This window comes from Nyctereutes procyonoides, unplaced genomic scaffold (assembly GCF_905146905.1).
Source record: "Nyctereutes procyonoides isolate TBG_1078 unplaced genomic scaffold, NYPRO_anot_genome, whole genome shotgun sequence".
Classification (NCBI taxonomy): Eukaryota; Metazoa; Chordata; class Mammalia; order Carnivora; family Canidae; genus Nyctereutes; species Nyctereutes procyonoides.
Window position 1 is genome coordinate 4884422 of NW_026575031.1, and position 11160 is coordinate 4895581.

The following is an 11160-nucleotide window of genomic DNA, read 5'->3' on the forward strand; positions in this document are numbered from 1 at the left end:
CTCCTGCTGTATTCTGGATGAACATGAATTCCAACAGGCATCAATTAGTAAAATCAACCTCTCTCTCAATATTGAGAGTTCTCAATCTGACCTTGCTCTGTTCCTTGGAATCATTTTGATCCAACATGAATATGAACTAGAATATGGACATTATATTAATTCTACCTGTATATATATGGTCAAGTGGAAGAAAAAGTTCAAGTTCAGCTCTTGCTGTCTTGGAAAATGCCCAACAATTTGTCCTGCAAAAAGGCTGAAATGTCAAATGACATTGTTTCCTACAAAACCGAATTAGAGCATGGCCTCAAAAGTTAATATATTCAGATCTTTCCTCCACCCATAGAAGGTCAAATATTCACAACCATCATAAAATCTACACTGCACTATCCTCCAGGATTTCTGAAGCTGCAAGAACAAATTATAAAACTAAAGAAAAATAAACCTTTTATTGAAGGAAAGTTATTGTCTAAGAAGAAGAAGGAAAACTTTATGAGGATACAGCTAAACAGAGAAACATGTCATTGAAACCACCTAATAGCTGCACTATGCTTTACAACTTATAAAATTCTTGCATCTGCAAATTGATCTGACCCTCACAACATTTGTAGTTGGCAACTATTACTCATATTTTCATTTTGTATAAAAGGAAATGGAGATTCTAAGAGGTTAAGTGACTCAGCTAATGTTAATGGCCCAGATAACACCCAAACTCAGGTCTTACTCAAGAAATCTTGAGCCTTTTCAACAGCCTTTCTCTTTATGTGGGAATGTGTCAACATTTCTTGAACCGGTTTTCCTGATTCTACCTACAATAAAAACTTCCTCCCCAGACCAAATAAATGCAAAATCTGTTTTTAAATTGTACCAATATGCTATACCACTCATAAGTCAGAAAATAAGTAATTAATTCACTAAAATAATATTTTTCACCAAAAACTACTGGGCATTTTCTATTCTTTGTTTTCACTAACAATATTTTAAAACCAACAATTCCACAGTTGAGCCAGTTTGGGGCAGATTCTTTGAATGCTAGATATAATTTTTTAAATTATTTTCCTCAGTATTGTCTCTAAAGTAGGTCAAATAAACTATATTAACTATAAAAAAAATCTAGCCAAACAGACATGAATGCAATTATCCCTAGGAGACAATTCTGAGTCAAATGAAGAGGCATGTGGTCATATTAAAGAAGAAAGAACTCTTTAGTGTTTCATCTAAAAATCTGATCTGACAAAAAATGTCGTAATGGTAACCCATAAAAAAGGCAGTACTTTGAGTAATAGTGATGAATATGAAATCCAGTCAATGCCGCATTTTAAATAACATCTGTGGCTCTTTGTAATCTGCAATAATAAAATGATTCTCTTTAGTTTGTGTTCTTGTGTAGAGGCTAAGGGGGAAATAGCCCTCAGAGTAATAGGATGGCAGAGAAACTCTCTTGTTTCATATTATTCCCCAAAATAGCAGTCAATTTTTACAGAATCAAACAGCCAAATGAAAACTGGACAGAATAAAAGACCAAGGGCAACAGAAAAGCAGATGCTTTGGCGAGAAGGCAGCCTATAAATGTCGGTTTCCTAGGATTTTGATAGCAAGACTGTTTATCTTATTGAAAGCAGAGTCTAATTGAATAAAAGAGTTTTTAAAATAGTGGGCCATTAATTAGGCAGCATGGGGTAAAGCACAGATTCCATAATGTACGAGGCTTCTGGGAGCCACAGGCAGCGCTCATTGATTCTGTCAGGGTGCCAGAGGAACGAGAGAGCTGAATGTTTTGCCTCTTCTGGAAACCTACCTGCTACATTTGGTAGTGGCTTCCCCATGCATTGCCTCTGTTCAAATCATCCCATAATTACTCTGGCACTGTAAGCTGCGAACTTGGCGGGCTCTGAGAGATATCAGATGTTTTTCTCATGCTTGCTGAACCTCTCTTAGACAAATTTTGCATTGTTTTTTGTGTCAGTTTTATCGTGGAACATCGTGTTGCCATCTGGGAAGGAAAACAACATGGCAGAGGAGCAGCTGGTGAATGGCAATGGACAAATAAACATTGGCAGGCACCCGCCATTAGGTGAGATAAGAGGGATGGGCAGCTGCCAACACTGATGATCCCTCACCACTGGAACATCTTTCACTGTCCCCTTCTCTCTTATCTTCATTCAAATTCATGGCAATTTTTCATTCAGAGACTTAACCTCTCCAAGTGTCAGGTGTTGGGCTTTCTCCTCTCTGTCCAGGAGGATCGAGAGACATCTATAAAGTACTCTACCAACTGAATTTCTCTCTCCGGGCAGGCCAATGGGCTTCCTGAAGCAAAGGGAAAGCTTCTGATAACATAAAAGAAAGGTTCCCCTGAAGAATGAGAGGATACCAAAACTCTCACCAAGCTTTCCAGTCAATCTAGTGGATTTTATTTGGGTCACACCCAGCATAATCACTATTTGTGGCTTTCAAACCTTTAAATCTTTTAACAACCATAGTTACAGTAAACGAATTAAATAATACTAACATGCCTTTGGGAGCAGGGCAGCAAGGGAAAGTAAGTTATACTTGATTGACAGTTATATACCATGTTTTCTTGTTCCCTAGATATAATTCTTCTATTGTAACATTTCTAAAATCGAGATCCACAGAATTCATGTCTAAAGAAATATCTGACAAATTCTAGGCAGCAGAATAAGTTGTGAAGTGCCAAGAGTCATTATTGCCTGCACATGTGCAAACTGGTAACATCTAAAGGTAAACATCCGTCCAACCACTTCTGTTGTGTCATTTTTACTGTTGGAACTAATAGGGTTGAATTTTTAACTTAAATTTGGATTCCAACCTTTGGCTTAAAAAATCTTCAAAAGAATACACATACACCATAATATAGCATTAATTTTTTAAATTGTGTTCCGTTTACAGAAATTTGTTTCACACTAGCAATGCAATTAGAGGCAATAGAAGCTGCTGAATCACTCAAAATTATTCAAAGTTCTTTAAATTAGTAGAGGTTGGAACGATGATTCTATGTGTCATGAACACTGACCTTTAAGCTAAAACATCTATCTGACAAAATCTTCCAGCTGACTTTCAATATACAATTCAATTAAGGATTAAATTACATATATTTAATATATACTATATTCAATATATAATTCAATTAAGGAAAAGTTATAAAGTATAATTTACATATATTATTAAATATAATTATTCTCATAATTGGATTATGCATTGCATATATGTAATATATTATGTATTCAGTTTATATGTTATATATGTAATATTTCATATGTATTAATTTAACCAAAAAAGAAATGAAAATGCAAACAAAACCTTGAACTCTCAACAAGCTTACACTCTAAGTCCTAAAAAGGATGAGATTAAAAGCAAGAAGAGCAGTAAGCCATTTATAAAAGCAATGGCTAAGAAAATTTGAATGTTGCAGTGTAAAAGGCTAAACTACAAATTTTGATTGTGGTAATCATGAAAATGGCATAAAATTATATGTACCATTTATTATAAAAATTATACATAAAACCTATATTCATCTAATTCATCCCTTTGTTTAGAAAGTAAGGTCCTAAGATCCCACAGTTCACTTGTGACAGAAAAACTAGAAATTACGAGATAAGTAGAGAGGCTTCATAAGAGGGAGAATATGAGGGCATGAAATGAAATGCTTTTGATCTATGCAATAAGCCAAATTAGGGCCAGCCAGTAACTCCTGAAACAAAATTAAAACAAGTTCTCTGAAAAGGACCCCTGCTACTAAATCAATCCTCATTTAAATGTCTATTTTTAAACATAACCAAGAAGATATCTAGGAAAATCTAAGAGAAACCAGTACATTAAGAAAACTTCCTGAAAATCTGCTTAAATTCACTTCAAAATCATGAGAAAAGCCAGCCACTCTGAATGTTTCAGTAAGTGATATAATTTATATGCGGCCACACTCTTTGGTCCATGTGGTATTCACTCTTTTGACATCTGTCAAGGAAATATATGACAATTGTTATTACCCTGTATTGAGCTCCAATGAGATTATTTGAACTAATATCATTATATTAATTCAGAAATCTTGAGATCATGATCCATTAGTCTATAATCCTTAATCTAAGAGTTCAATAAGGTTTTTGCCTGTAGACCACTCTTAATCATCACTGATAAAAAAAAATTTGTCCTAGAGCAGCCAGGAAATACTTCCTAAAGTAAACCCATCACTGGCAAATAGAAGCTGCAAGTACCTCCTCCTAACTTCGTGAGCATCTACAATGTACAGAACACAGATGGACCCTAGTGATACCAAGAAAGGTCATCCTTAACCCTGTTTTGCCAATAAAGAAATTGAAGACTAGAAGTGGTAATAATTTACACAAATTCAAGCAGCTCAAAAACAGAGAAAAGAACTGTCTCTAGGGCAGCCTGGGTGGCTCAGCGGTTTAGCGCCACCTTGGGTCCAGGGTGCGATCCTGGGAGACCCGGGATTGAGTCCCATGTTGGGCTCCCTGAATGGAACCTGCTTCTCCCTCTGCCTGTGTCTCTGCCTCTCTCTCTCTCTCTCTCTCTCTCTCTCTCTCATTAATAAATAAAATCTTAAAAAAAAGAACTGTCTCTAAAGTCTACGACCTTAACTGCTACCCTATGATGCAAGGTTTTCAATGATTAAGCCAAATTAGTATTATATAATTGATTATGACTTTGAAGTCAGTCTAAATATTCAGGTAGGCTTCTTGGAAGAGCTGGAAAATAAACAGGGCTTTGAAGGATAAATAAGCTTGGTAAAAGGTAGATTTTTGTCAAAATATCAGCAAATAAATAAAACTGAAGAGGAACTATTGGACAAGAAGAAAGGGAAACTCCAACAGGAATAGCTGGAATATTGTAGAAGGCCTGCAGGAGAAGAAATTGGAATTAGAATTACATTCTGGCCAAGGTAGTGCAAATTAATTTGTAAATGCTGATGTCCTGTTGGAAGGCTTCCAGGGAGACAGAGCAGTATGGAGAGGAAGTAGTCCCCCTTGATGAGTAAGTCAGTGCCTTCCTGAGAAGGGTAATAGCCTCACAGCTCAGTGGGGCCCAGATGACGGAATGCAAGAGGCGACATAGCTAATATGATCACTGAATGATAAATCAGAGCATATAATCACATGGATATTTTTCACCCCAAAAGACAGGATCTTGTCACTTAACAGGATCAATGAAGAAGGAAGCATATCCCTGGCCACTGAGAAGCACCCAGAGCCACTGTGCCTTCTTGAGAGTGAAATGGTTTTGACACAGGTTCATCTGACTCACCAGAATGTCCCCTGTTAACAACAGAATTTCATAGGAATGGAGTAAAATGTAATCATAAGTACCCCAAACTCCAAGAACTCATCAACAGAGCTATGTAAGGTAAAGCTCAGGATTTGAAGAGTCTAGATTTAAAATGTCCAGGCAAAGAAAACCTTGTCACATCAACATTAGCAAAAGGGAGCACTGAGTTTGAAACACTAAGCAAAGTATTCTATCATAAAAAATAATCAAAAAAGGCTCTAATACTGCAAGCTTAAAAACAAAGTCAGGCCCAGGATAAGAGAAGGAGGTGTGGGGGAAGGGGAGCATTCCTGCCACAAAGTGGGCATAAGTGGAAACCCTAAAGGTTATAGAATCTGTTTAAATATGGAAGGTAATTTATTCTGACCTCTAAATGGACCACTTGAGGCAATGCCAAGTGCCTTAGGTCCTCAGAGTGGGAGCCTAAACTTTGGGAAAGCAAATACAAGGAACTAAGAACTATTGGACCTGACAATGAACTCCTCAAAAGGCGAGATAATATTTTATTTATATTAAAATTCCCAAGCACAATGCCCAAAAAATATTAACAGTTTAATAAATATTTGATAGCTAAGCAGAGACATGATACTCCTTCTAAGATTCCCTTCTGAAAAATAGTAGAGACAGAATAAGCCTTAAGGGAGATAAAAAGGACACCACTTAGGAGATGTTATTAGGAGGGCAGGGGGCTCCTTTGTTCACTGAAGGTCTCTAGCAGCCCTCATGACTAGCTTCAGTGTGACTGTGAGAAGTCATTTCTCAGTATTAGGTACCACCTTCTCTGCCTGGCAAATAAATAGTCCTGGAAGCAGCAAGCTCATAAAGTGCTGATGTCTAACTGGTGTCATTCTTTGGCATCAACAGCCTAACTGGGAGATGTCAAAAGCAAATGAGAACCAAAAAATAAATAAAAATTAAAATGTGCTAAAAAGAAACAGTCTACATAATAATTTGCCTTGAGCTCCAATTAGAGAAGACCACATCTTTTGTAATGCACAGGCATTGCCATATTTTAAAACAGTAGTGATGTTTGGATTCCATGGCCCTATGTCCTCGCTTTTTTACTCTCTCCTTCCTTTCAATTACTCCTTAACCTCAGCTCCAGGAGTGCCCACATGCACAGGCGGCCTCTTCTGGTAAAAAACAGGCTCTATGGTGGTACGTAAAACTCTTGACTCCAGATCTTTCAATCCCCTCTCATTTAAGCTACCTGCCATTTATTTGTCCCACCAAATATCAAAGCTTATTACATAGCTACAAACTAAAATGCTATAGTGCTGGCAGAAGACTAGACAGAAAAGGGGCACCTGGTTGGCTCAGTTGGTAGAGCATGCAACTCTTGATCTTGGGGTTGTAGGTTCAAGCTTTGTGCTGGGTGTAGAGATTACTTAAAAATAAAATCTTAAAAAAAAAGAATAGACAGAAAAAGGTCAATAAATGACTTAAAAGTAGAAAGTAGTGTCTATTAAAATTTATATATTATAAATGTGATAAATCAATTTCAGCAATAAATATTATTGAAATATTTAGTAATTTATTGAGCTTTTAAGTCTATTTAATTCTAGTTTATTTAAAAGATAAGTGAAAAATATAAACTATAAAAAAACTGAAGAAAATGAAAAGTTAATCTTCTTGATTCTGTGACCTTTTTAAGCTTTAAACTTGGATAAGAAATTATAGGAAAACCTAAATTTGACAACATAATACTTTCTTTTTATATCAGAAAACACCTTGAGCAAAATTAAAATATAATAGACATCTAATTTTTTTGTAGGAGAACCTTAATTTTCCTTTGGGCTAACAATATGTTCCCTCTTGGTTTATGTGAGTCTGTCTCTATCCCTCCAAAAGTGGATGAACAAGGTAAATACGGCCATTCCCACATTCTACATTCCTGGGCAGAATGACTGTTTCAGGAATGGGCACATGGCTGTGTCCACCCAGTGAGACACCTTAGAGAGACTGTACTACAATAACTGGAAAAGACTGAATCTCTGCGAGGTCATTTTGTCACCAAGAGGAAAGGTCTGCCTGAATTATATCAATCCAGAGGACATCCAAGCTGAGAGATGGACAGATTCTGAGTCTGGATGATGCTATTAAGTCCCTGAACTCAGCACTACCCCAATGTAGTTCTCTAGAGCCATCAGTGGGCCAGTAAATTCCCATTTTTCGGTAAGCTAGTTTGAAGTGGCTTTCTGTCTCATATAAGCAAAAGCAGCATTAGCTCTGAGCAGAGGAGGCAGCTGCAGCTCTGAGCACAGGAGGCAGGAAGCCGAGCACTGGCAAGGGCTGGGAGGGCACCATGCCAGGATCACCACCATCGAGGCAGTTAAGTACAAGATGCAGGTTCTGCAGCCCATGCTGCAGAGGAGAGGGCCAAGCACCTGCAACAGGAGATGGAGGGGGAAAGGCAGGCCTGGGAGCAGGCTGAGCCGGAGGTGGCCTCCTTGAACCATAGGATCCAGTTGATTGAAGAGGAGCTGGACCATGCCCTGCAAAAGATGGAGGAAGCTGAGAAAGCTACTGATGAGAGGAGGAAAGATATGAAGGTTACTGAAAACTGAGCCTTAAGAGATGAAGAAAAGATGGAACTCCAGGAAATCCAACTCAAACAAGCTGAGCACACTGCAGAAGAAGCAGATTGGGAAAGACTGGGAAGTATGAGGGGTGGCTCAGAAGTTGGTGATTAGTCAGGGGGACCTGACATGCACAGGGGAACCAGTTGAGCTGGCCGATTCCCATTGCCAGGGGGTGGATGAGCAGACGGATGGACCAGAACCTAAAATGTCTGAATGCAGCAGAAGAAAAGGAAGACAGATATGAAGGAGAGATAGATTCTTACTGAGAAACTCAAGCAGAGACCCATGCTGAGTCCACAGAGATTGGTAGCTAAGCTAGAGAAGATAATTGATGATTTGGAAGATAAGCTGAAATCCACCAAAGAGGAGCACTTCTATACACAAAGGATGCCAGGTCAGCTTCCGCCTGACCTGAATGATATAGAGCACCCAGTCCCATCCACAGCTGCTCTTGCCTCTGACACGGGCTCCAGCCTGAGGCCAGCCTGCCCAAAGCTGCCCTTGAAATTGAGGGCTGATTTAACTGAAGGTCTGCTTTCTCCTCTTGCTGCTTTTCCCACCCCAACCCCTGTGTCTTTTTCACCAGTCTCTGCCTCTCCCCAGAGATTGCAGTTGGGCTTGGGGCTGAGGTCATATTCAAGGCAATGTGAAGTGTCTTTATTTTATTTTAAGATTTTTATTTATTTATTTACTTGACAGAGCAAGAGAGCACACTCAGGGGAAGCAGCAGGCAGAGGGAGAGGGAAAAGCAGGCTCCCCACAGGGAGCCTGATGCAGGGCTTGATCTCAGGACCCTGGGATCATGACCCGAGCCAAAGACAGATGCTCAACCAACTGAGCATCCAGGCACCCCTAAAGTGAAGTGTTTTTAAAAGTATAATGTAATGAGGGCACCTGGGTGGCTCAGTCAGTCAGCTAAGCATCCAACTCTTGATTTCAACCCAGGTCATGATCTCAAAGTCATGATCTCAGGGTCATGAGATTAAGCCCACGGACAACAGGGCTCTGTTCTCAGCTGAGTCTGCTTGAGATTCATTCTCTCTCTCTCTCTGCCCCTTCCTCCTTACTGTCTCTCCTTCTCTCAAATAAATAAATCTTTTAAAAAAAAGTATGTTTATGATGTACACACTTTGTAATTACCTTTTTTGTTGCTTTTGATGTAGTGACCATTTGTAAAACACTGAAAATAATTTCATAGTTCTGCAGCAGCAGTCTAACTCCTTCCTCACAACTAGAAAGTAACTTTTCAGCTTAATACAAACTATCCTCTCCACCAGGGAGGAAAAGCAGCCGGGGCCTGCCTTACTGAGAACCAGAGCCCAGAAAGAGACCCACTCTGGGAAAGCCCAGCATTGTCCCAGCAATATCACCATTAGAAAGGTGATTCCAGAAGGAGTTAGCCAAAAAAAAAAAAAAAAGACTCAGGTTTTCAGCTTTAGGGTATCTTTGAAAAACTTTATTTTTAATTTTTTTTATCAGAAGTGACCAAACAAACTAAGATAGTGAGAGCTCTGAGACCAATTCCTTGTCCTATCTTTACCCCTTTCCCAACCACTCACAGCTATCACATCCTGTCATCTCTGACATGGAGTCATTCTTTCCTCGAAAACCTGTGGTAAGAGTGGGTGGGGCAGGCACAGAGTTCAGAGGCCTCAGAGCCCCAGGTGATGGAGAGTTCCTCTTTATAGTGACTCAGCATCTGATGCTGAATTTACTATGTTGACTTGCCTCTTGGTAACTACGTTTATTCTCCTGGAGCAATGAAAATCATGTCATGGGAAGCTAATGGCTTTACCATGAAGTAGATCAAAGTTTGAATCTCGGCTACACATGATCTTGGACAAGTGTGAACTCTGGTTTCCTTACTTATAAAAGAGATAATGATGTCCACCTCCCAGACAAGTAAAAGAGATCCCACATGTGAGGCAAGTAGAGTAAGTACACACAGCAGACACTTAATGAGTATCAATTCTCCAGTCTCTTATCCTGAGGGCTACACACATTGCCTAGAATACAAGGATTCAAAATTATTTGTTAAGTGAATGAGCTTTTTCTCAAACAGCTATGAGTCCACCCATGCAAACAACAATCTGTCCACATTTCCCCATCAAATCTTTGAGACTGCAATGAGAGAATGTAAGATGGAATTTAGAACACATTATATTTCAGCTTTACTATGAATTACTAGCCTAAAAAAAGGGGGGGGGGAAGAGATCTGATTAGTCCAGCTAATGTTCTTCTCGAACTCATGTTGCTTTCAGTGATCACACTTTCTTTGATAACCATTCATAAACCATCCACCAACTAGTCCAGTCAAAAATTATGCTTACAATGACATCAAAATTACTAGGCTATAGTTTTGAAAATCCTTTTCCCTTTTTTTTTTCTCCATTTGATTTTGTTTTGGGGGGAGGCATTTTCTCTGTAAACTCTTGTACTTTTAAGAAAAAAAGTGAAACAACAACAACAAAACAACAACACCAAACCAAACACTCTTAGTGGTAATTGAAAGGTAATCAGAAATCACATTTGATGGTTCTGGCATCCTGGAGTGTAATGTATCATGGCCTGAAGACCTGAACTCAAAGCACATCAGTATTCCCTGTTCCCCCTACTCCCTTGAAACTTAATTCTATTTTCATATTTTCAGTTCTACTTTTTCCAGGAGGGAGTTCAGTTTCTCAGAGCCAACAGGAGCAGAATGTGACTTTTGTTTTCTCTGTTAACTGTTAATATTGCACCAGCTGTCCTTGAAAGGAATCTCATCCCTCTGGACTCTTTATAGGATATCTGGCAAGCTGCACCCCTTCTGGGCCAGCAAATTTCTCCAACTGGTTCATATTAGTTTCAATCTTTGGCTATCTGACTCTGATTTCATTTTTTTAGGATAGGAACAGCAATAGTTATTTTATTTAATATTCATCCCCTTTTCTTTTTCCTCTGGACTGAGGTAGAATATGAAGTGGGAATTTTCTAGGTTCCCTAGAACTGCATCTAAGCTGAAGACTAAAATATGCTAAGACTCCCATATTCTAATATGTAGAATATCCCTACAGGGCTTACTGACAGACTTCAGTTTAGAATGAGCCTTAACTATACCAAGCATTACCATCTCTCCCTGGGCAATGTAAAAAGAGATCCCAGAGGGTAATGAGGAAAGTAGCCTTTTAAAGAGACACTATTCTATGAGGGAGAAGGAAAGTAGATTATTTTGTTACCTAAAACCAAAGCAAGTGGGTTCAAAATCAACCCATGTTAAAAACAGGAGGTATCCACA

General features: G+C 38.8%; 1 pseudogene; it reads left to right on the forward strand.

The window, feature by feature from the left end:
* LOC129504107 (tropomyosin alpha-3 chain-like) overlaps window positions 1–10191 on the forward strand; it is a 185698-nt pseudogene extending 175507 nt beyond the window's left edge.
* The last annotated feature ends 969 nt before the right edge of the window (window positions 10192–11160 follow it).